General features: G+C 42.8%; 1 protein-coding gene across 1 annotated transcript in view; it reads right to left on the minus strand.

Moving 5' to 3' along the window:
• The window catches only part of BRINP1 (BMP/retinoic acid inducible neural specific 1), a 195,829-nt gene extending 169,488 nt beyond the window's left edge, over window positions 1-26,341 (minus strand). Inside the window, exon 1 of the mRNA XM_007968244.3 lies at window positions 25,937-26,341. The gene's annotated coding sequence lies outside the window, so the exon portion shown is untranslated. The remainder of the gene's footprint in view (window positions 1-25,936) is intronic.
• Window positions 26,342-27,174: the final 833 nt, after the last annotated feature.

The raw sequence follows: 27,174 nt of genomic DNA on the forward strand, positions 1-27,174 counted from the left end.
TGTTTCACAGACAAAGAAACAGAGACACAAAGAAGGGAAATGGCCTGCACAAAGTGTCATATAAGAACAAGAAATTTTGAGCCAGATTAGCCTCAGTTTTAATCCCAAACCTGCCAATCACAACAATTACCTTCTGACTATTACCTCATCTGCCTAAGCCTCCATTTATGTCTCCACAAAATGGGAGCCTTTGTGCATTTGCGTCATGGCCTGGAGCTGGACCCAAGGTTTATATATCCATCACCTGGCAGACCTCTATACACGGTATGCCTGGTCTTGGCTATACAAGACCTGTAAGAACCACCCCTGTGAACGAGAGGCGATTTGTGAGCCAAATCAACTCAGTGGCATTTGTGATGGCCAGATATTACTTTCATCCCTGTTCTTAAGACATAATTACTATTTTAACACTGCCTAAACTGTCCTTACACTTGTGCTGGAAAATCCATGCACGGCATCAAGCAAGCAATATGCTACAAAAGTTAAGCACGGGCTCTGGAACTGAGGCATCCCCCATTTCAAATCCTAGGTGTTCTATTATAATACTAAAGAACGGTTCAACCTTGGCAAGTTGCTTTATTTCTCTTTGCCTCAGTTTATAGAGATGAGTATAATACATTAGTCGGATGCCTGGGTCAAATCAAGTCACACATGTAAAGCCGTTAGCAGAGTGCCTGCAACGTAGGAAGCATGCACTAAATGCTTCCATTATTATAACATAGTGTTAAGCTGAGCTTCCTCCAGGTCATTCAGCAGAATGGTACTTTGGCTGCTGTGCTGTGTCCAAGATGTGACCCACCAGGTGTGACAGGAGAAGGACCCACAGCTGTATAAAGTGCAGATGCAAACAGATTGCTCCACACTGCCTACGGGGAATGAGATATGGAGTCAGCGAAGGGTGAATTTTAGAAGAACAACCAATTAAAAACACATCAGTAAGAGAAAGCGGGCTATATGGGTCACATTCTTCAAGTCATAAACCTTGAACTTAACAACTGCTCCATTCCCTGCCTGGCACCATGCAACATTTCTCCCCCACTCACCTCTCGAATTTACTACTTACACTACATTTACATTTCACTTTATGAACCTGGCTTCTTCAACATGTTTGCTCCTCCTGCACGGCACCAGTACCCTGTTTGAAAGCCATTCCTGCCTCCCAAAGGAGTTCTTATACCTAGAAGCCCATCTTTCTACATTTAGTACCTGCTTCCTCATTCTTTATCTCCATCTCTGTAGGGTGTTTCCTAATCAGGTCAGTGAATCATTCCTCCCTCACTCAATCCCCAAGAAGTAAGTGATCCTTGACAGATACTGAAATTTGAGATGCACTGTCTGTCTGAGGCTGTGCTATACAGAGGAAGTATAATGTCCCTCTCCCACCTCGACTCCCTGGCTGACCCCAACCCACCTACTCTGAGTTCATTGAGCCACTCAACAATATATGATTGTTCAGACCTCCATGTGTTTACACATGTTGTTCTCAAGGCCGGAAATGCTCTTCCCCAACATGTCTTCCTAGTGATCTCTTACTAGACCTAATGTACCCAATTTACACCTTTCCCTCCTCTGTCTCAATTGCTTCCCCATCCTCAATCGCAACGCTTTTAGTTGCTCATTCCTCCAGAGCCCCTATTGCATGTTGGGGAGATGGTACAGATGGAGAGAAGCTCAGGGGAGGATGTTGGAGTCAGAGGAGCTCAGTTTGTTTCCCACTCTGCTGTGATTCTTTTTGTTTCCCTAAGTAATTGGTAACATCTCTTAATCTGTTTCTTGATTGGTAAAATCTGGATAATAACTGCATGCTACCTACTTCAGAAGCCAGCAGGGAGAATTATTTGGGACAGTGCACATAAAATGTTTTATTGCAGTGGTAAATGCTCAATAAACATACATTAGTATTATTTGGGAAAATACACATAAATATATATACGTATAAACACACACACATAGTGCAGCACTCTCGTGCTACATTCAATTTGGCTAATATTACTCTTTCTCCTGAACTGTTAGCTCCTTAAAAGTAAAGGTCATACTGTCTTGCTCACTTTTATGTTACCAGCATTTACAACACAATAGGTGGACAACACATTTATCAACTGATTAAACTCCTCTGGAGCAGGAACAGATCTACTTGCTCATTTTAACCACAGCCTCTAGTACAAGGAAGAGCCCTTCCACACAAGCTCATTGCATAAACAGATGAATGTGTGGGTGTATAGATGGATTTCCAAGATGCTCTAGTTAAAATGCTTACCTGATACCCAGTGCTGAGGTTATGAACCTACCTCCACTTCCCAGTTTCTGACACCACACATTCAATCTCAGATGCCACAGCCACCACCTAAATATGCAAATAGCTTTGTTCCACTGAAAGAAGTACTCAATCAGACTATCCACTGACCATCCTCTGCTCATGCCTGATATCTTTTTTAACATAACCCCTGCAGTGGCTTACAAAAACCCCATAAGCACATAAAAAAATAGAGCCCCAGACTTCTTGCCTTCTTCCCAACATGATCAGTTCTCTCCCATAACTTTAATGCTCCGGTACTTATTTCTTCTCTGCACGAAGACAAATAAAAGACATTGTTGACAAACTTCTGAAAATCAGCAAGAATGCATGTAACATCTTGAATGCAGGTAGCATCCAGATGGCAGCCTAATCTCTGGGAACAAGTGAAATCCAGAGAGCCGGAAGCACCCAAAATCCCTGTCTCATTGAATATTCACACACACATCTGATTCCACCCACGTTGTGTAGAAACCCTTTCCAGAATGATCCTGTATTAAGTATATTTGATAACAATTCCAAACCCTGAACAACATCATTCTAACAATTTTTGTTCTCTTAACTCCATGCTAAACTTTAGTTTCATCTTTTCATCAACTCCCTTATGATAAGAAGGTCTTCATCATGGTAGCAAATTTCTTGGGAGAAAAAAAAATCTATTTCTGGATGTCTCTATGGAAAAGAATGCTCTATTAGCTGTAATAGTTTCAAGCTCTTCCATCCCAAAAGAAAGGACTGATCTCACTAATTCCTCAAAGAACATTTCAGAAAGAGGAAAGTAAGTGGCTCCAAATATTTTCCACAGGTGATTTCACCTCTTTGCTCCCCCATTTTACTATCTTTTTCATAGCAATACCTACTCATCCTTTAAGGTTCCATTTCATGGAGGCCTTTTCAACTTCTCCATCCCATGCACATTAGCCATCTCTAAAGTTGTACTATTAGTTCTAAATTCAGGTTTATACTAGGAGGTTAAATGACTCTTCCAAGTTTACTTAACTAGTAAGTAGCACAGCAGAAACTTGCACCCAAGTCTTCTGACCCAAATCAACGTGGACTCCCTACTGCACCACTTCTGATGTGTAAGCTTTGATGATGAGAGTTAACAACTACTGAGCACATACCATGTGTCAAGCACTGCTCTAAGATCTTTAAATTCATAGCAACTCTACGAGGGTTTTTGTTTGTTTGTTTTTATCACACCTACTTTACAGACAGGGTAAGTGAGGCACTATATTGCTAAGTGACCTGTTTGAGATTGCACAGCTAGTTAGAGGGGAAGCCTGAGCTCATGCCCAGGCAGTCTAGTTCTAGAACCTGAGCTCTTAACCACAAAGCATACTCAACTCTGATGCCTTGATGGTAGGCTGTATATCAGATTGAAATGTACTTATTAAGTACATGCATCAAACAGGCCAGAATATTTTAAAAAAGGTACTCTATGTTTTTGATTATCTGGAGACTCATTTACATACATATTTAATGATGACCTACTATGGGCAAGACATTACCAACATATTATAGAAGATAATAAATTACAAAGATATAATAGTAGTCTGTACTCAAATGTGAAATATGAAACAGACTTACTCTCTTTGATCTAGAATATCAACATCAGCCTTTTTGACCCCACGGCCAAATCAAATTTATAAAACCAATTTTTTGGACCAATGTGAAATTATCAACATTTTCTGGTTCTAGGGAAGGTTATTTAACAAAACAGACATTGCAATCACTGTTACCAGAATTTTGTAAGGGAAAGGACATTTTAACCACCAACATGAAACATGCAGGTCATAATATCAAAATAAAATATTACTCTTCAAATTTTGACACCAAATTTTAGACCAGCACTTAAGAGCCATCAGCCTGCCAGAATTGGCCAAAGATGGATGACACAGAAAGGTACAGATATGAAAAAAAAAAATCCCAACAGGCAGAGATTGCAATGATAAAATCACAAGATAGAACTGAGGGGTTCTGACAGGGATATTCACAAATTAAGAAAGAGAATGAAAATCTCAAAGACATTTCAGACCACAGAGCTTGTGATTCTATGTCTCTTCCTTCAAGGAACTTAAAATGCTACCAAAATATACTTCTAAAAGGAATAAAATAAAGGTTTTGGGTTGTTTTATGGCCTTTTCATGTTGGGGTTCTGCCTCTGGCGGATTGTCGAGAAAGGCAGCTTCCATGACATTAACCGGACACGTTAGGTATCTCTACAGAGCTCACTAGACCCAACGTGGAGGTTGTTAACTAGCAAAAGCCAGAAGGCCCAGCTCCTTCACAGATTCCCACCTGTTCCTCAGGCACAGCAGAAAGTTGCCCACATAGACTTACTTCTTGGAAGCTCTCCCTCTTGCCCCAAAATATCAATCAAGACTTTTCAAGAAAAGGCTTGGAATTATGCCTGCAAACCTACCAGCAGAGTGACTTCGTTTTTACAGTTCCAAGGGATTTTCTTACCCTCAAGAATAACAGCAATCTGCTACTTGCACAGCCCCTCCCTTTATTAGCTCCTTCCCCAAGCTATCCAGTTATTCCTGAAATGCCAATGTGGGCAATGAGGAGATTGAGAGCAGAGACTTTAAGCAGCCAGACTTGTCTTTGGCTCAAGCTATGGGGCCTACTATCTACGTGGGCAAGTCACAGAAACCGTTTTAACCTCAGTTCCCACACCAGTTAAATCATACCTCTTTCAAAGGATCTTACATTCTTTGTGCTTTCAATGAAATGATGAATATAAACCATGAACACCGTGTCCTGCACGTACTGTTTGGTAAAAGGCAGCTATCATTATTGTTGTTGGGCTACTTCCTTGATTTCACCTTGATCAATGGCTTCCTCCCACCTCTAAATGTAAACAATTATCTGTTGTTACTTCACCCCATTATTCCCCACATCTCACTGGCCAGCCCCTTCCCAACATTTCTGCCTCTGCTTCCTAGATTCCCTGCAGATATGTTCTGCAAGCCCCAATCTGTTTAACCCCATGGATACTTTTCCCCAAGCTGTTCCTTCTGCCTATAATGCTTTCCCGACCCTATCACTATTCCCAGACCTAATAAACCTTTTATTTTTTTCTTTAAGACATTTTTTAAGGACAATTTTAGGTTTACAGCAAAATAAGACACAGAGCTATCCTATATACATTTATCCAGTCATATGCATAGCATTCCCCATTATCAACATGCCCTATTAGAACTATACATTTACTACAATCCATGAACCTACACTGATGTATCATTATCACCCAAAGTCCACAGTTTACATTAGGGGTCACCCCTGGTGTTGTCCATTTTATGGGTTTGGACAAATGGATAATGACATGTATTCACCATTATAGTATTATACAGAATAGATACACCACCCTAAAAATCCTCTGTATTCCATTTATTTATCTCCCCTGCCCCATACTCCCTTGATAACCACTGATCTTAATCAGTATCTCCATAGTTTTGCCTTTTCTAGCATGTTAGAATTATACAGTACATATCCTTTACATATTTACTTCTTTCACTTAGTAATATGCATTTAAATTTCCTCCATGTCTTCTCACAGCTTGATAGCTCATTTCTTCTTAGCTCTGAATAATATCCCCTTGTCTAGATATCACAGATTTTCAGTTCACCTACTGAAGGATATTTTGGTTGCTTCCCAGTTTTGGCAATTATGAATAAAGCTGCTATAAACATCTGTGTGCAGGTATTTGCGTGGACATCAGTTTTCAACATCTTTGGTAAATGTCAAGGACCCTGATTGCTGGATTCTATGGTAAGAGTATGTTTAGTTTTGTAGCTGTGGCTGTACCATTTTGCATCCCCACTAGCAATCAGTGAGAATTACTGTTGCTTCTTATTTTTGTCAGCATTTGGTTTTGTCTCTGTTCTGGATTTGGGAACCTTTTATTCTTTAATATTCTGTTCAAGGTCATTCTTTGAAGAATCTCCTGATCCCACAGGAAGAGGAAACAACAGCCTATTTATGACTCTAATTCAACACTTACTATGCTGTCATATGTGTGGACTTTTGGAGGATCTGGAGTTTGCCTCATTCATCTCGATACCACGCACAGTGAAGCCGGGCCTGGTGCATAGCATTCATCCAGCAAATGACCCATTAATAAATAAATAAGCAAACAAATCAAATCACTGATAAGTGAATGCTCTGGCGAGGTACGTGTGGTGTAAGTGTAGCATTTCACAATTTGCAAAGCATTTGTGCTTCAATTAAACCATTTGATCCTCACAACCTCCTGGGGCTTTTGCAGGAAATCCAGGCTCAGAGAGTTTGAGCTATTTGCCAGGTTGAAACACGGCAAAGAGAAGACTTGAACTCAAGTCGTCCAAGGGCCCTCCCACACAAAAATATAGTCCTTATGAATTGAAACTAAGGACAGTTTATTAGAAAAATCCCCAGGTAAGAACTTGCTAAGGATAGGTGACAGGCAACGATAAGAACAAAATTGTTGGCTCCACTGTAAGGGAGAGTGTAAAAACCAAAATGTGTGGTGCCTGGAGTCCTCCTAGATCACACAGAGGAACACAATTGCACTGGCTGCTTATATGAGACAACTGTTAGTGTGAAGAAACAATTATCAAAAACATACTGGAAACAGATTTTACCAGTCTCCTGACTTCACCGATGGCCAGCCCCATTCCCTGCACTGCATTCCTTGCTACAACTTAAGTTTCAGCTCTTGGAGAGAAGCCGAGAGATTTCTGCAAATGTTTTCTCTTCAGCAGATGGAGCAGAAACCGAGAAGCATTACAAGGAAGATGGATCGGTGCGGTACACTTGTAACAATAAAAATACAGCAACGTTAAAAGCAGTCTCAGTTAAATAGAACTGGGAACCCAGGGTTGGCCTAAATCTTTTTTTAATTAAAAGTGAAGGAGAATTTCAAAGTTCTATTTCAGCCCCTCCAAGCATCAGTGCAGTGAATGTGGAATGTTTTTGTGCTTGGCTGGGTGTCAGACTGCTTGAGATTTATGTGAGTTTGGGTTGTAGTCAGTGAAAAGCCCCCAGCAGAGGGATCTGTGGAGGGGAAGTGCAGAGGGGAAAACACGTAGGCAGGAAAACCTGGATTCAGATCCCAGCTCTGTTCCTGTGTGACACTGAGAAAATTATTTTCCTCTTCCTTTGCATTACTCTACTCCCAGTTCCTCACTTCTTTCTCTTCCTTAAGCTTCTGTATCATGAACACCCCCCGGCATTTGCTTCCTTTTTCTCCCTCTTCTTCCATCTTTGAAGTCTGCTTTAAGATCTAGATGCATAGTTCACAAACTGCAATTTCAGGATCGCTCAAAATGGACATGGTTGGGTGCTTTTTAGATGATTTTGGATCCTGACCATGGACTTAGTGAGTAAGGTTCCAGGACTTTGAAGGCTGGAATCCTGCCTGTCAATCAACATCCAACGTGTGGTGGGGACACGCAACAGCATTTGGGAACAACTGCTCTGGATGAAGGCAGCCAGAGCAGATGATCTTAGTCTGAGATGCTTTTTAGAACAGGGAAACTTTAACAAAACACTCAAGTCAGAGCCCTACCCGAGAAAATCTGACTCATTGGGTCTGGAAAGGGTCTAGATGCATTTACTTGGAAAACAAGCTCTGGAGGGTTAATAACTTATGGTATATAATTCCTGGAAAACACAGAGTCACGTCAGTAACACGGATGAATTTATACTAAGCTGCCGCCCTCTATCTCCTGGATGCTTTCTCCTACAGCTCATACAGCTCACATTCCCCTGGTCCCTAAGATCAGCCACATGGGTTTGCTTTGCTGGATGACTCAGGTATCAGCTGGTGCATACATATTTATGACATGCACATTCATATAGTATAAAGATATATCTATCTCTCCACATGTATTAAGAAATACACATAAAAAAGATTGCACACACACTCGCACGTCCGTGAACATGTGCACACACACATCCCTACTCTCACATACCAGCACATTCAAAACACAGAAACTCCATTTCAAGTACCAGCCCTGGCCAGCTCAATTCTAACAGTGTTAGTTGACATATCTTCAAAATAAAAACTGTAATACCCGCTTCATGGTTGTGAAATCAAATATATATAAAAATGCACCTGCTTCATTATCAGAAACACAGTAGATGTTCAACAAATGTATGTCAAAAACCACAAATGTATTTATATGTCTTTTTTTTTTTTTTTTTTACTTTAAGCTCTGGGATACATGTGCAGAATGTGCAGGTTTATTACATAGGTATACGTATGCCATGGTGGTTTGGTGTACCTATCAACCCGTCATCTATGTTTTAAGCTCCGCATGTATTAGGTATTTGTCCTAATGTATTTGTCTCCCTTCTCTTGCCCCCAACCCCCGACAGGCCCAGGTATGCAATGTTCCCCTCCCTGTGTCCATGTGTTCTCATCTATTCATAAGCACATTATTTCCACACAAGTTTATCCACTTTTTAATGTACTTAGAAATCCATGTAACACATTCAAACTCATTTGCAAGTGAAAAACTTCCAAGCTCACATTTTATGTGAGCAGCACACACACTTGCATACACACTCACACACAGAGTTGCCTGACACGAAACAAAGAGCTCTACTCCCTCTAAACACTTCTTTAAGCCAGGTTCTTTCTGTATCTATCAAGTTATGCCATTGGATCTGAGGTCCTGTAGAAGAACACAGAAGGTGAAGCAAACAACTACCACACATGAAATGGATGCCGGGTTTAGGAAAAAACAAAAGTCTTGGCAATACAAGCCAATGCTTCAAAGGAAGCACAAGGATGGAGATCAACAATAGTTCGTCATCAGCATACAAGAGGAAGCGCTGAGGGAAAGATAGGACTGAACTCCCGAGGCACCTAATGATACAAAGCACTTTTCTACAGACCCCATAGAAACCAGATAGTCACGTATCACTTGTACTCTCTTGAAGCTTACAGTCCTAGGAAAGACCAATGTTTAGGGGCTTATTTTCTGACATGACAGCATGAATACATTGGGCCAACATGAATAATTATAGTATAAGAGTCAATGAGAAAAGTAATTATTCTTATTTTGCTTTTGCTTCAAATTTTCTTTGCTTTTTTCTCTCTTTCTCTCTCTCTCTTTTTTTTTTTTTTTTTTTTTTTTTGAGACGGAGTGTCACTTCATCAACTAGGCTAGAGTGTAGTGGTGCAATCTCGGCTCACTGAAACCTCCGCCTCCTGGGTTCAAACCTCAGTCTCCTGAGTAGCTGAGATTACAGGCATCCACCACCATGCCCGGGTAATTTTTAGTAAAGATTGGGTTTCACCATGTTGGTCAGGCTGGTCTCGAACTCCCGACCTCAGGTGATCCTTCTGCCTCAGTGTCCCAAAGTTCTGGGATTACAGGTGTGAGCCACCATGCCTGGCCTGCTTCAAGTTTTCTATTACTCAAGATAAATGCTTGTCTTAGGTATCAGTAAAGTCAATAACCATCCCAACAAGAACTTCTAAAACATGCAGAAGCTCCATCCGTCTTTTCTATCAGTGCATTCGGTCAGTATGATTAACACAGTGTTATTAAGCATGATGTTTCCTTCATAGACATTTTTCCTACATAATTATAATCAAGAATATTTGTATTTTAGTGCCATATATATATATATATATATATATATATATTGAATTGGGAAAGATGGTGGGCCAGACAACCACAAAATGCTGTTATCTTTTAAAAGGCTCTCATTTCATTTCATGATTCTATGATTTCTAAGCTGGAGTGCAGTGGCGTGATCTCAGCTCACTGCAACTTCCTGCCTCAGCCTCCTGAGTAGCTGGGATTACAGATGTGCACCATCACACCCAGCTAAGTTTTGTATTTTTAGTAAAGATGGGGTTTCACTGTGTTGGCCAGGCTGGTCTCGAACTCCTGACCTCAGGTGATCCACCCGCCTCGGCTTCCCCAAGTGCTGGGATTACAGGTGTGAGCCACCATGTCTGGTCAGATTCAATTTTTATATTCCATAAATATTATACTCTATGAGTCTATTCTGACTCTGAATTTTTATTGTTCTAACATTCTCTGATTCCAACATTTGATAAATTATGAAATCCTACAACTTATGATTCAAAGATGCTAATAGTATAAGACTCTGACACTGTAACTTACAATTCTAAATCACTATCAACTTCATACAAATGAGGTTTCCAGACCCTTTTCTTTGAGAAAATAGGAGCCTAAGTCAAGGGCCAAAGTGTCTGTATTTGAATGTGGAAGGTAGAGTCAGCATGCAAAGAAAGAATGGCCACTGAAAAGAAGAATCTTAAAGTATGCCTCAAGGTGTTTCAAAACCTCCGGTAGCTCCAATCTCCTCCATGACTTCATTTCATGGCCTAAAGATTCAGAATATCTATTGGTAGAATTTTGGCACCACCGAGGCAAGCCTCAGCTATTTCTTGTCCTTTTATTCCCAGCATCTAGCACAAGGCCTGGAACATAGAAGACTCTCAATAAATACTGAGCTTGAATGAGTTGGTTGAGTCATTGTGGTGCTCTTCCTCTTCCTCTTATTTTTCACTGCCTCCTTCTAACCTTCCCCCACCTTTCCCTCCTTTTCCTCTTTATCCTTCTCCATCATCTCTTAACAGTACTTTAGAGCTTTCATGTATATTAACTATCCAATTTTCATAGAAATCCAGTGATATATGAATTATTATCCCCATTTTACAGATGTGGAGCCTGAGGCTAAGAAATGACACTTAACAAAGATCACATAACGCCAGTGTTAGAAAAAGAGTAAAACTCCAACTCTGTGGTTTCATGTTAGAGCTCCTTCCTTTATCCCACATCTGCTTTATAGTTTTCTTAATAATAATAAAAATATCATCATGAGAAATTAAGAAAACTGTTGCTTAGAAAGGAGGCCCACACTTTCTGTCCCTGAATTTAACTCTGAATTTATTTTCTCAATCAACACCAGTTCCCATTTCAGAGTATCCAATAATTGAGGGTCTTCTACACCCAACTGTTCATTTCATTTTCTAGCCCTTTCTCCTCCTATTGAGAGTGCTGTACATGGCATGTGTTTATTTTTCAATTAAAGCAAATTAAACTTAATTTTGTTTTGAGAACTTTTTTATTTTTTTTAGAATTTCACAGCCCACGGTGAGATAATTGAGACCCTGCTGTTTCTGGAAGCACTATTTAGAGAAAGCAGGCCTCAACAGATCTGGAACAATTTTGGATGAAGTCATCTTTAACCTCCCTCTCCCTTGACCCACTAGGGAGAGAACGAGGGACAGAGAAAGAGGTGAAACTTACATTAAACACCCCTTCTTACCATTGGGAAAGTTTCTTATTATTCTTTGATAATTTTTTTAAAATATCATCATCATTTCTGAAACAATATGAATCATTAGAATTGCTTGTATACATTTTTTGACGTGCCTAATATTCTGTTTTTATGGAAAAAATCATTTTGTCTAGTGTAGAGTTTCCTAAAGTATGCTATACAGAATATTAGTAAAAATTAAATGAAAAATATAGGACAAAATCTGTCACTCATAAATCCACTTTTAGAGATGGTTTAAAGTGTAAACCAATGATTTCAAGTCATGTTTTAAAGCCTGGGAACCCCTTATTCAAAGCTTACACAAAAATGGAATGAAGCTAAGTGGAAAATGTGGAGCTGCTCTGATGTGGGCGGCAAAGTGGGGATGATCTCAGATCCAGGCTCACCTGCTCAACCTCTCTCTGCTTTTGTGGTGGGCTTCAGTGGTTTTCTCAGAACTGCTGTCAAATCTCAGGCTTTATTTTGCAAGTGAGAAAACTTAGGAGATGTGAGGGTCTAGAGAATGTATACATCAGGCCAAGCATGGTGGCTCACACCTGCAATCCCAGCACTTTGGGAGATCAAGGCAGGAGGATCGCTTGAGGCCAGCAGTTCAAGATCAGCCTGGGCAACATAGTAAGACCCCCATCTCTAAAAAATATAAAAATAAAAACTTGCCAGGTGTGGTGGCATGTGCCTGTAGTCACAGCTACATAAGAGGCTGAAGCAGGAGGATTGCTTGAGCCCAGGAATCCAAGGCTACAGTGAACTATGATCATGTCACTGCACTCCAGCATGGGCAACAGAGTGAGACCTTGTCTCAGAGAAAAAAAGTAAGTATAAATCATTTGACAAATCTCTAGTTTTTATCGGCATTATTGCTCAGGCCAAGGTTGAGCAAAACAGAAAAAAACTGAGTCTATTTAAATTTGATTTAGGGTGGATGAATGACTTAGAAATTGAGAAAACAGAATTAAAGCTTTCTCCTCTGCTTTGGCTCCTGTTCCTACCACAAATTGCTCACTGATCCCCCACATCCCACTAATTAAAATGCTGATTACACAAGCAATACACATTCATTAAAGAAATACTAGAAAATACAGGTAAGAATCAAAGAATGAAATTCACTGTAACCCATCACCCAAAGATGACTATTCAAATACTAGGATACATCATATAAAATAATCATGCTCTATATGATATTTTGAATCTTATGCTTTTTTAAATTGGTAATTCACAAAAAAAACTTGACGTTGATAAATGTCATAAGTGCCATTTATTGAGTACTTACTGAATGTGAGGCATGTTGCTAAGTACTTTGTACATGCGACATTCATTCTCAACAGCATAACTAGAAGGAAGGTACTGTTGTTGTCAGCCCTGTTTAAAAATGATACACCCTATCTTCATCCCACCTTCTAAGGTACAAATGCGCTTTCCTAATATCATTCTTAAGGACCACAGAGGATTCCATTCTATGCTTTGTTTGTTTTGTTTTCCTTTTTTCTCCAAACATCCTGATAACATTTCTTCCTCACAGACTTGTACACATCTAATTAACTGACTTCTTAGAAGGGGACACTTTTTTTTTTTCCCTCAGAAGCATTTGTACCTTCTTTCCTTTTTTAAAAATAGGTATCATAAAACAGAAAGTCCTCTCTCACCAGGCCATCTGGTCCACATGCATTACCTCCTTTTTCTCCATCACACTTCGCTCTCTGATACACTATATGTTTACTTCTTTATTTATAAATTATCTCCTTTCTCAATTAAATGTCAGCTGTATGATGGTAAGAACTTGGTCAGTTTGATTCCCTGCTGTATTCATAGCTCATAAAAAAGCATCTGGCAAAGGATAAGTGCTCGATAAACAATGTTTGTTTAGCTGGACACGGTGGCTCATGCCTGTAATCCTAGCACTTTGGGAGGCTGAGACGGGTGGATTACCTGAGGTCAGGAGTTCAAGACCCAGCCTGGGCAGCATGGTGAAACCTCATCTCTACTAAAAATACAAAAATTAGCTGGGCATGGTGGTGCACGCCTGTAATCCCAGCTACTCGGGAGGCTGAGGCAGGAGAATCACTTGAACCCAGGAGGCAGAGATTGCAGTAAACTGAGATCACACCATTGCACTCCAGCCTGGGCAACACAGCAAGGCTCTGTCTCAAAAAAACAAACAACAATAAAAAAAGTTTATTTGTTTATGAAAGAATGAAAAATCGTATTTCATAAAAGGGCATACTCAATAATAGATTTCCACCAATACTGTGTGACAGTGTTCTTTTCCTTGCATTGTTGCCAAAACTGGATGCTGCCACTAAATTAAAAAGCCATTTTGATGATAGCATCGCATTGCTATTTTCATTTATTTGATTACCAGAGAACAAAATATCCTGTATTTTATACATTTATTGGTCACATGTGTTCCTCATTCCATTTTTAGACAGAAGTCCCACCCCAAGATTATCTTCTGATAGTAGGTGATCTTAATAGCATATCTGGGCTCATGTTCTACTACTAGAGAAGGAGAAATCTGCTTTGGACATTTTCTGGTATATCAACTGCTCTTCTTTCTACCTGTTCTCAACCATGTTCAATATTCCTTTCTTTATACATGCATGCGCGTGCACATGTGTATGTGTGTGTGTGTGTGTGTGTGTAAGTGAAGCAGAGAGAAAGAAACAGAGACAGAAAGATTGCAACATTGCGCATGCACGTGTGTGTGTGTATGTGTGCGTGTGTGTGTGTGTAAGTGAAGCAGAGAGAAAGAAACAGAGACAGACAGAGAGATCGCAACATCTGGCTGTCACAATTTGGGCTAACTCTACCCTGCTATTTTCTGACTTGAAAAAGTGTTACTGTTATCACTGGTGGCTTTGGTGGTTCTACTCCCAGGAAAAGTAAGATCCTGGCTCTTGGCTCTGGCCCAGAGTTAGAAAGTAGCTCATTCTATAACTACTGGTCCTGGTGTCAGCAACATTTGAACTAAGGATGCAGATAAACATGCTAAGCTAAGGTTTCCTGCGGAGACATTGTGAAGTTAAATTACTATTTTAAGAGGCTATGAAGTTGGCAGCCAGAAAGCACTGGAAGAGTGGAAGATATTCTTGATGCTGACAGATAAAGGAGAGAAAGCAAAATGCAGATTGTTAAGGAGATTTAAGAAAGCTCCTTCCAGTGGCACCATTTATAACATCTCCTGGAACATGAAAGATGGATGCCTTTCTGATTTAGGCATGTACAGGATCAGGATTGAGGACAGAGTCTGCATGACAGAGTGGAAGAAGATTTGCAATGACTAACCTAGCCCAAGACAATAGAGATTAGGCAGCAAACCTTGTCTTTGGGACACTACCAAGCTGCTAAAAGCTTGACAATGCCTTCAACTGGTGGATAAAGGAATGGCAATTCAAAGACAGAATATTACATACACTCGCTGATAACATATACTGGGCTTGGAACCTGATGCTCTCACCTATTGTATATCTTGGGGCAAATCCTTTTACCTCTGATCCACAATGCTCTCATCTGGAAAATGGGGAGAATATTACAATTTCAGAGTGTTACTGTACAGGTTAAATGAGATATAACATGTGACCACATGCAAACACTTGATAAAATAAATGAGAATAAGGACGAAGAGGGGAATCATAAGAAGGATGATAAATACAGTTCACACAGGAGCATCCATCATGCTGTCAATCATCTACTTTCCCTTATGCACCTGATGAATACCCTGTCTCACATATTAGAAAACCAAATCAAAAGTAAGATGGGCTGCACAAGGCGAGGGTTCTAAAACCAACTCAGGTATAGATTGATCTTAAAAAGAGTTTATATGTATTAAAAAAAAAAAAAAAAGAAGAAGAAGAAGAAGAGGCTGGGCATGTTGGCTCACGCCTGTAATCCTAGCACTTTGGGAGGCTGAGGCGGACAGATCACGAGGTCAGGAGTTCTAGACCAGCATGAGCAACACAGTGCAACCCTGTCTCTACTAAAATATAAAAAATTAGTCGGGCGTGGTGGCGTATACCTGTAGTCCCAGCTACTCAGGAGGCTGAGGCAGGAGAATCACTTGAACCTGGGAGGCAGAGCACTGAGCTGAGATCACATCACTGGACTCCAGTGTGGGTGACACAGTGAGACTATATCTCCAAGAAGAAAAAAAAAAAGGAGAGAGAGAGGTTGGAATTTGAGCTGGACTGTGTTGAAGATGACTTTTTGCCTTTATGGTAGATGATCCTATGTCTATATCTGGTCTTTACATCTATATCTCGTTTCCGGCCTGTTATAACACAGAGAAATTGAAAATCTGCCTCTGTCATTTTGCATTCTCCCATGCCTTATCCTTTCTCAATCTCTCGCCTAATCACTGTTATCCCACTGCCACATGGTGGGGAGGTTAGTAGAAATAATTGAATGCGCTCATTTGCAAGGCAGTGCCTTGAACCTAATAATGCTTTTATTCCTACATGTTATTTCCAGTTTGAGCACATAACTGAGAGTATGAGCAATGGCTAATCTAATATAAGATGGTGTGGAAATCATAAAAAGCAGTAACAGTTAATGTTTATATAGTGTTGATGATCTTCCAGGCACTGTCTGAGGCACCTATCATACAAACTAACTAAATCCACACACACCTCTACGAAGTTACTATTATTATTGCTGCTGTTTTTGAGATAGAATCTCACTTTGTCTCCCACCCTGAATTGCAGTGGCATGATCACAGCTCACTGAAACTTTGAACTCCTTGGTCCAAGTAATTCTCCTGCCTCAGCACCCCCGAAGTAGCTAGGACTACAGGCACATGCCACCACATCTGGCTAATTATTTTTTAAATTTTTTTGTAGAGACAGGGTCTTGCTAAATATTGCTCAGGCTGGTCTCAAACAGCTGGCCTCAAGTGATCTTCCTGCCTCAGCCTCCCAAAGTGCTGGGATTACAGGTGTGAGCCAGCATGCCCAACCTGGAATTACTATCATTATAGTACTCATTTTACAGATGAGAAAACTGGCACAGAAACATCAGGTCATCTGCCCCACATCAAATAGCTAGAAAGTGGCAGAGCAGGTATTCAAACTCCAGCAGACCCAGGCTTTCAACCTCTGTACTTTCAAGTCAGAAAGAAGTAGATTCAAATCCACGAGAAAACACAATTGACTCAGCATATGGCCTTGGGCAAGTGGCGTTACTGCTCTGAGCTCAGTTTCATCATCTCTAGAATGGGGCACAATACTCCCCATGCATGAGCTTGTTGAGAATATTTAGTCGGCTATCTACATCAAGTATCCATTGCAGCACAAAGAATATGTCATGTGCTTGGCACATCCACTTTTTCACTCCAAGAACGGCTTTAGGGCAGTGACATTTCAGCCATCTCTAAATGTTAGGGATGAAGATCCTTCCAGAGCCCCCTCAAATTCCAGTCCATGCTCTGCCTACACGTATCATTCCCACTGTCAGGGAAGAGAGAGAGGTAAGCAAAAACTGGAGCTGACTTGGTAATATTTTCAGGAATCATTTGCAAGCCTTCACTGGGCTTTCAGTGTTGTTGTCCTATCGATATACATTCAGAATAAAATTCTTTATAACCCCTCTCAGTCCTCCCCAGCCTTCGCTAACTCTGGCAATGGCATTTGATGTGGACCACTTCACCTAAAAGAACTATATCTCCAAAATGTGTCCCAGCAGCAAAACCATATTACCAACCCTTGCCAGGTAATCTAATTTTCAATCTTTCCTAAACATACCAAAGTGCTGATTTTCTTTTTTAATGGCCCCTATGCTTGTGCAGATGTTTTTATCGTCCCAGCCAACACTTCCTGTAGGTCCTTCTTTTATCATGTGCCTGTAAACTCAGAACCCAACAAATTCCGTAAGAAATCTGGCTTATCTACTACCATGTGAAGGGAAACATACTCACGGAAGGCAGTTGTCTCTTTCACAGTTCTCTGTTTGCTCTTCTAGGTTTATCTTGGAGTTCCTGGGGACTCTAGGAATTCCACAGCCTACTAGAGTTTCATCTACTTTTGAGGATTGCTAAATCTTAGAATGGAGACTTGAGAATTCACCACTTTTTCCCCAAAAAGCAATCATATCCTGGATGTCTGCCTTTCCTCCATCTGAATCAGCTTGTAATCTGTAACGCGGCTGTTCTCCATTATCCCCAAGACCCATTATTTCTCACAGAGGTTCCCACTGGCTCATTTGCAGGACCTTTGCAAGGCTAGATAAATTATATCTTAGAAATCTCCCAGGGCCAGTACTGGGTTAACCCTTACATAGGGTTCTAGCTGTTCACATAGGCCATTTACTCAGAGCACTGCTGCTCTGACCTTTGCAGTTTACACAATTTTGTTAATTGCCTTATCAATCTACCTCCCACCCTTGGGGGAATACAGTCTCCTAGCTATCCCAAGATGGCCCCAACTTCCTTGTATACAACTCTGCACCCTGTGAGAAAACCCCTGCAAACGGAGAACAAAATTTGTTCAGAATGATATATTTTGTGTCCTCGCCAGGCTCTCCATTCCTGTGTGGGGATAGCAGGAAGCCCGGGTAATTTATGACTCTTAACTTTCTCATACCCAGTCTTATTCAGTCTATTCTCCTTAAGGCCACTTGCATTCTCCAAAAGATAGTTCCCTCAGGAGACAAAGATCCCCTTCACCCTCATATGAAAAAAAAATTAATTTCACTTTTTCTCAGCCTCATTATCTCCTTAATTGTCTTCTTTGCCCCCTCAGTAGCAAAGACTGTCTATGGATCTCTAGGCAGTCTTTCTGGGCTGCTGTGTTCCATGAGGACAGTGGGTTTCATGTTAACACTTAATCACTTTGGTATCAGGAGTTGCCACAGCACAGAATCACTATCTCACCACCACTCAGCCACACTGTCTCAAAACACGTCTGTGCTATAAGGTACGACCTCTTTTAAATCTGCTTATTTTTTAGAAGACATCTAAATCTTATGAGGAAGCACAGCTACCGTGAGTGTCCCTCTCTTTTACAAGAACTTTGTCATGCAACATATTCTTCTTCTTTTTTTTTTTTTTTCAGACAGAGCCTCACTCTGTCACCCAGGCTGGAGTGCAGTGGTGCGATGTTGGCTTATGGCAACTTCTACCTCCCAGGCTCAAGTGACCCTCCCACCTCAGCCTCCCAGGTAGCTGGAACTACAGGTGTGCACTATTATGCTCAGTTACAGTTTTTGCTTGCTTTTTTTTTTTTTTTTTTTTTGAAATGGAGTCTCACTCTGTCGCCCAGACTGGAATGCAGTGGTGCGATCTCAGCTCACTGCAACCTCTACCTCCCGGGTTCAAGCGCTTCTCCTGCCTCAGCTTCCTGAGTAGCTGGGATTACAAGCGCACGCCACCATGCCCAGCTATTTTTGTATTTTTAGTAGAGACAGGGTTTCACCATGTTGGTCAGGCTGGTATGGAACTCCTGACCTCATGATCCGCCTGCCTCGCCCTCACAAAGTGCTGGGATTACATGCGTGAGCCACCGCGCCTGACTGCAACATTTTCCTAGAGCCAGGCAATATACCTTCAGTGAAGCAAGCCACAGCTGGGCCCTTCTCAATTTAGAGAAGGCAAGCCTGGAGAGATAAAGATAGGTTCTTAAGGAGGTCTACATAGATAGTGATAGAAGCCAGGGCTGGAATCAGGTACCCTGAGTCCCTGTGCTCTTTTTGTATAACATTCTGAATTAATGGAGACATAAAAGAAAAAGATACAGCCTGTGATCTCTGAGAGCTTACAGTTCACTGTCGACATCCTCCTCACCAGTATCACTACTGATGTGTCTTCCTTTAGACTTCCCCTTACCCAAAATTCCCACAGAACTTCTGAAGTGACAATTATCAATCTATCATGAATGATAATTATTTATAGATTTGCAGATCGCTACTATTAGATTGCCAGCACCTAGCAAGATTCATCACCATACCCCCCAAGTCACTTTATCCAAAGCCTTTCCAAGACAAGATATGCAATAAATATTTGCTGATCCAAACTGAAAACTTCCAGTTTTCATTCTTTTTCACAAGACTTCATTTAAATTACTTTATCCCCACATATTCATTCTCTTCTTCCTTTTCTATCCGTTTCCCCTACTCTTGTTTCTCCTCCCTTTAGACTATTGTATCTCCAGTGTATGGCATTCAGAGTAGGACTAGAAATTAAAATAAGAAAACTTGTTGAAATTACTGATTAAACATGGACATAATAAAAACCCATCAAGAGTACTTGACAATGACCTGTCAATTCTCAAACCCTCCTTAGTCCTCAAACTTCCAACCAGAGATGTCAAGGAAAAGATGTCAAAACTTCTCACTCTCCTGTACAGGCCATTGTGATCGGCCCCTGCCTAACTTCCTAATTCCCTCTTATGTCATTTTTCCAATTTGAAAGCTTCAGCCACACTGGCAGGTAGTCCATCTCTTAGACTTCCTAAGCTTGTCCCAGTGAAGTGACTCCATGGTTTGTTTGGTTTGGTTTGGTTTTTTGAAACAGGGTCTTACTCTGCTGCCCAGCTGTAGTGTAGTAGTGCAATCACAGATCACTGCAGCCTCAACCTCTCAGGCTCAAGTGATTCTTCAACCTCAGCCTACTGAACAGCTGGGACTACAGGCGCCACAATGATTATGATGATGATGATGATTGTAGAAATGGGGTCTTGCTGTTTCTCAGGCTGGTCTGAAACACCTGGGTTCAAGCGATCCTCCCACCTCAGCCTCTTAAAGTGCTGGGATTACAGGCATGAGCCACCAAGCCCAGCCAACTCCATTTTATTCTTCTCTCTGCCTCTAATGCTCTTTCCCCACAAAATCACATGGCTGATTCCTTCTCATTTATGCCTCAGTTCCAGTATCACTTTCTCAGAGAAGGCTTCTCCTAGCTACTCAATCTAAAATTATACCATCCACATTCCTTTCTAGCACATTACCACAACTAGTGGTGCGACATTTAATATTATATAAAATTATTTTGCTTATCTATTTGTTTACTCATTGATTATTCATCTCTCTCCTCTAGATTGTGAGCTTAATGAAAACAAGGCCATGGCCATGTTCATGCTACATTTCTAAAGCCCAGACCTATGCTATTCAAATACAGTAGCCACGAGCCACATACAGCTATATAAATTAAAATAAATTAATGTAAGTTAAATAAAATTAAATATTCAGTTCATCAGCAACTTAGTGGCTACCATATTGGACAGCACAAAAAACATGTCCATCATCACAGACAGTTCCATTTGACAGTTCTCGACTACAGCAATATTTGGCAAACAGTAGGCACCCAACAAATATTTGTTGAATAAATCCTCACTCAATTTCAGCTCATCCTTCCCCATTTTTTGGTGGCATCTAAGCCCTAAAAGTGAGGTAAACTAGACAATTTCCCTAGGACAGTATTCAGGGTGCCAAGAGGCCTTCAGGCAGATACTACAGAAGACAGGGCTGTGAAGACAACCCCCTCTATTCAGAAAGAAAATTGGTGTGAAATAATTTTGCTTTCATAATATTCAAAGAACTGATAACTGGAAGAGAATTACACTTGTGTGATTTCAGAGACATATGGATAGAAGGATGATTTAGGGGCAAAGTAAGAAAATATTCCAACAAAGCTCTTCAAATATGGCATAGGCTGGTTTGTGTGGTAATGAACTTGCTGTCACTAAAAGTAATAAAACTGATATTTTGGTCATGTATTATTGGCATTACAAAAAGAACTCATCATTCCTGAAAACAGAGAAAAGTTTGGTTATTGAGAAACCTTCAGAGGTTTTCTTTGATCCAGTGACTCAAGATACTTTCATACCATCAATTTCAAAGAGTTCATAATAAGTCCCAGCTATTTCTAGCATCTATTGAACAACCCGATGTTGCCAGCCATTCATAACAGTTACCATTAACTCAGTGGTACCGTGAAAAGAGCAGAGATGATGTAAGAAGGAAGACAGATTCAAATTCTGGCTGTGATGGTTGTGTGATCTTGGTCAAGGAGTCTAACCAGCCTGGGCTTCACTTTCCTCTTCTGTAAAAGGGGCTGTATCTGTCCCACTGGGTGGAAAGAAAGACTACATGAGAGCAAAACTAAAGACCCTGGAACACAGGAAGTCAATGTTCACTTCCAAGTAGGGTCTAATTTTCATCTGTCTGTATTGTCCTTGGAATCCCCATATTCTTGGTATAGGCAAAAATGCCATAACGTCATTGCTTTAAATGAATATGAAGCAATTGTTAGCTAGAAAGTGTCACAGACAGAGAAATGACAGTTGCCATTGAGATGCAACATGAAATGCAAGGCCAAACATTTATAAAGCAACTACTCTGTGTCAGTCCCTGGAATACAAAGATGCTCCTGAGACCATACTGAACAGGGTAAGACAGACCTATACCCAGGGCACTATAGAGCAGGGCAAACAGCGACACAAACTAAAATAGAGTTTCAGATAAAATGGTACAGAAAAATCAGGTGATAAAGAGATTAATTCCAAAATAAGATCTTGAGGAGACTTCTTGGAAGGGTCATTTGAGCTAGATGTTGAAATATGGGTGGAATGTTGTTAAAAGTCGTGGCTGAATGTGGGAGCTAGTGGAAAGAATAATAAAGATAATCTTTGCAGAAGGGAGCACAACTGGAAAAATTATTTGAAGAATGACATTTAAGGACCTGTCTTCTTCACATGACCTCCATCTTGTCTTTAACATGGTTACCAGTAGTTCAGCAGCCAATTTGTTAAGCTTTGTATTTCAGCAAGGGAAAAGCAGGAAAAGAAGGGTAGGGTATGTCTAACCTTAATGGCCTGTTCAAGTGATAATGTACTGGTGATTTCCTCCAAGGAATTGGGAGGGAAAAACAGAGAGGTTGCAAATCAAAAAATGTCTCCTTGCACAACTGAAGGGCCTCTGGGCAAAGACCTTTTCAGAAAAATGGAGGACTTTATGATCCATAACATAAACTCTTGCAAGCACTAAGAAAGAGATGTTGAATTTGAACTGATCAGGGGAGGGTGTTTTTACAGTCCTTGCCTGTACCAGCGGCAAAGATACTCATTGCAGCCTGAGCTGGGTCGTCTAAACTCAACGGGGGCCCAAGAGCTGATTTGGAATCTCTGAGCTGTTTCTCCTTGGTTGAAATGGAGTCACAGCTCCCCCTTCTGGGAACTAAAGTGCCATCTAGCCCCGGAAAATCCTGCATGGAAAAGGCTCTATTGCAGATGGGCCTAAAACCCCCATGTTTTTCAGTACCTGCCTGCACCCCGAAACAGGCGTCTAGAAGTCTAAGAGCACACTTTTGAGTGAACTCGATTCTGACTTCTCCAGAGTCTCTCTTTCACAGGGCTTTACATTTCTCCTTCCCGGAGTTTATGAGTCCTAGTTGTCACATGGGAGATGCTTTATATGGGAGAACACAATTTGGTGTGGAGGTTCTCTTTTTTGGAAATGTAGCAAGTAGGAAAGGTTTCTGGATCTTTGTGTGCACATGTGTGTATAAGCACACCTATTCATGTATGCTTGCATCCTGTGCCTGTAACATGTATAAATGTCTAGGGGTGAGATTCTAATTAATATAAAGAAATTAATTTGCCTGAAGTATTTGCATTGGTGGATGGGTGTACATTTTGCTCTCTGGAAACCAGTGCATTCCTTAATAAAAATCTCAGATACAGACCAGACACTTTGCTGGGTTCTGCCTACGAGTCATACTCAGTACTGGGTCCCTGCTTGTGGGTAATTCTCTAAAGACACTGGAGAAGGAATCTATGTTTTCTCTCTGTCTCTCTGTCTCTCCCAATCCTCCCCACCCCACCCCGTGTGTGTGTGTGTGTGTGTGTGTGTGTGTGTGTGTGTGTGTGTGTGTTTGTGTGTTTTGGGAACAGTGATTGAGGCATTGGACCTTTTCTTTTCAGGGTCATGTTTCCAGATAGAAAAACCTTGAAATGCATCTCTGAAAATGTGAAGTTTCATGAGGGAAGACAAGCGATTGTCTTGGCAGGGGTCGTGGTGGCAGGGTGGCAAGATGGGGGTGGGAGCAATATACAGTCCCAGGCAGTGTGGGAGGAGTGGAAAGGTATTGATCTAGCTGATAAGCCTAGATTCTAGTCCTAGGCATGCCACTAACTCACTACTGAATATTGGAGAATTCTCATCCCCTCCTTAGGCCACACAGTCCTGCCTTTCTGCTCTTTAATATTCCTTCCAACTTCAATCATCTATGAATTAGGAAAGAGAAAATGAGGCAGTTCCCAAAAAGGAGTCTCCTCCTTGGCCCTAGTACCCTCTACCCAAGATAATCCAGGGGGGTCTGCTCTGACATCCTGAAGGAGATTCTCTGTGGCTGTGTGAAGGCTTCAACCTGAGGTATCAGCCTCTGGACAGAGAATGGTATGTCTGCAAGTGCCTGCAGGTAGAATCCACCCGTCAGGGCAGGTTCCTACAAATACATGTTTGCTTTTATCTCTCCCCAGAATATGAATATATACATATATGTGTGTGTGTGCGCGCGCGCGCACGCGCGTGTGTGTGTATTATATATACATGTATATTTCTTCCTAGAATATATATGTGTACATTTTTTAGGCCAAGTATATTTCTACTTTTTTCGCCTAAGAGGCCTTGTCAGCGGCCCCTCCGAGCTGAGCTAGACAAGAGGCTGTGACCCAGCGTCACAGCCCTTGTCTTCTCCTAGCCTCCCTGGCTGAGAGTAGAACGGCTACCGCTTACCTTGAGAAAGTAACAGCTGCCGAGTCTGGAAGCCATGCTAACAGCAGTAAAACTCAGCATTTTTGCTGAGTAGGGCAAGCCTTTAAGAGGCAGCTGGGAATCAAATCAATGGCTGGCCCCAGAGCCCAAGCCCAACAGTACCAAGCCAGGGTGGCCAAGAGACCTACCTAAAGAGCCTCCCAGGAGGTGGAGGAAAGAAGAAAGAGGGCCTTGACCCAAACTGCCTTCTTGGCTGAGATTCTTCCATGGGCCCCCTGCCCTTGGCAGTATTTCAGAGCCAAGTGAGAGATGCGAGGCGCAAACCGACAGCAGTTTAAGTCAATTATTGCCACATTCTGTCATAGGTTCCCCACTCAGAGCCCCTTTTCAAATTGTAGATCTCCCTCAGTAATGAAACACTCTCTCTCTCTCTCTCCCCCCCCCACCTTCTCTGCCTTCTCCCAATATCCTCCTAACTCCAGTGGAGCCATGGAGAGGCATATTTAGGAAGAGACTCTCCGGGGGCTTCCCCGCCTGAAATGGAGAACGAAAGACGAATCTGTCTTAGGAAAGTGCCCCATCCATCTCCTTCCATATCATCCAGAGCTGCCCCTAAATGAAATTTCCTCTGAGACCCTTTGCAACTGTGATGGATGAGCAAGTCCCCGAAGACGCTTTCTCCTTTCCCCTGAGGGGGGATCCATGCAAACTTGCCCAGATCCTCCCCAAAAGCACCAGAAGCCAGACGGGCTGTGTTGATTGCAAACGGGGATGCAGGGTAAATCCCTATCCCAGACTTGCCAAGCCCCAGCTAAGGAGCCCACCGCTGACTTCCCCCTTTCTCTGTCACCCACTATCCAGTGTCTCCAAATTCCCATCAGAATCCTGGAGTCTGTCCAGTGTGGAATTTAAAGTGACAGCGTCTCATTTGCCTCGGGGGTTGGCCATGTCTCTTTCATATTAAGCGGTGGGTCCCAGGGTAGCAGGATTCCACCGTTTGGAGAAATTTTCCTTCAAACGTACCAACATTGGGCTAAAGAAGGTGCCATCTACAGCCCCATAATCCTCCCCAAACGCCAAGCCCAGAGCCCCAACAGGAAGTCCACAGCGGGTTTCCCGATGACTACGTGATCCTATAGTAAGGGTCCCATTCCGTGTAAGCTGGAGAGACCTAATTAAAAAGACACACGAGCGTACACACACAAACACATACGTACCAACATGCACACACACATCGCACCCTAAGTAGGTTATAGGACCTCTCTCTCTTCACCCCTCCCTTACACACACGGACACACACACACACCACACACACGCATCAAACGCAAACGACGCCGCACACGCAAACACACACTAGCACCACATCAAGTTCCCACCATGGTGCACACGTCGGGAGCGCGCGGGGACACACACGCCACTCACTCAAACCCGCAATTAACCCTTTAAGCCCAGGCACAGGAACCCCTCCCTAGAACCGGAGAAGACTTGGAGGCAGCGGGGCGGCCAGGTGAAGAGCGGACAAGGGTGCCCGGAGGGGGAGGGGCAGGGGAGCGCGGGGGCGCCCCTAATGCGGTCCGGGGCCGGGTCCAAGGGCAGCGGGGCTGCTGGGCGCTGCACCCGGCGCCGCCTTACCTGGAGTCAATGTCCGTCTTTGGCGGAGAGCTGCGGGCGGACGCTTTTTATTCGGCTCGGTGGGAACTTGGGAGAGCCCTGCGTCCAGCTCGCATTCCGGGGACGGCGCGGGGACTGCAGGCGTGGGGGTACCTGGCTCCTAGCAGCCTGGCTCATACTCAGCCGTAAAGTCCCCTTCGCTGGTCCCGAGGACAGGCATGAATCCCGGTTCCGGAAGGCGGTCACTACTCCCTCTGCCTCCCGGCTCTCTCGCTCTCGCTCTTGCTCGCTCGCTCTCTCGCTCTCTCCCTCTCTCGCGGGTTCGCTCGCCTGCGCTCTCCTCCTCCCCCCGCGCCAGATCAGTTTGCAGCCGTGGGGACCGGGAGCGAGGCGGCTGGCGAATGGAGAGGGAAGTCCAAGTGCGCCGCGGTCTCCGGGCGGGGAGCGGCGGAGGCCGGGCTACGCGGGGGGAGGGACTTAGCCGGCGACGGCCGAAAATGAATGGGGGAGCGGCGGCCTGGGGGCGGGGAGGGAGGAGCCGAGCGCCGGGGTTGCTTCCGAGGAGTGTTTTGTACATCTTTAGGCGAAGGAGGAGGAGAAGCCAGAGGATGAGAGACGGGAGGCCGCCTCGAGGGAAGGGCGGCCGGGGTGGGCTGGGGCTGAGCCGTGGGGAGTTTCGTGCGTCTGGGGGGTGTACGGTGTTGTGTCTATGAGCACGAGCATCCAAGGGGACCGTGCGTATGCGCAAACCCGGAATCCTGGTGCCCTTAAGCATGACTGTACTGTGTGTGTGTTGCGAGTACCTGAGTGTTTCTGGGGCCGCAGGTGTTTCCATGGCCGCGTGGACCCATCGAGTATGGGTTTTGTCTCGGGAGGTGCCCGTGTGGGTCCGTTTGTGTCTGCCCGTCTCTCTGTGAGTGTTTGACACTGTTTCTCTCGGTGTGTAGGCGAGAGCCCACGTAACCTCCCAGAATGAAGCAAGAGCTTCTTTACGTAGGCAGGATGTAGGAGTGAGAAGCTGAGGGGACACGAAGTTCTCTGGAGACCACCAAAGGCGGGGAAGGGGCGAGGGTACAGGGAGTAAGACATGAAAATGAAAAGCAAAAGACTCCACAATCAGCCTGAGATGCAGGCTGGGGCTGCTAACATGGGGCCTCTCCCTGAAGCAGAAAATAAAGCCCTCGTGTGATCTCAGTTCCCACACAGCGCACATTTTGTATATTTGTTTACTTTGCTTCCCTTCTGATTTAAACTAAATC

Source organism: Chlorocebus sabaeus, chromosome 12 (assembly GCF_047675955.1).
Source record: "Chlorocebus sabaeus isolate Y175 chromosome 12, mChlSab1.0.hap1, whole genome shotgun sequence".
NCBI classification, from domain to species: Eukaryota; Metazoa; Chordata; class Mammalia; order Primates; family Cercopithecidae; genus Chlorocebus; species Chlorocebus sabaeus.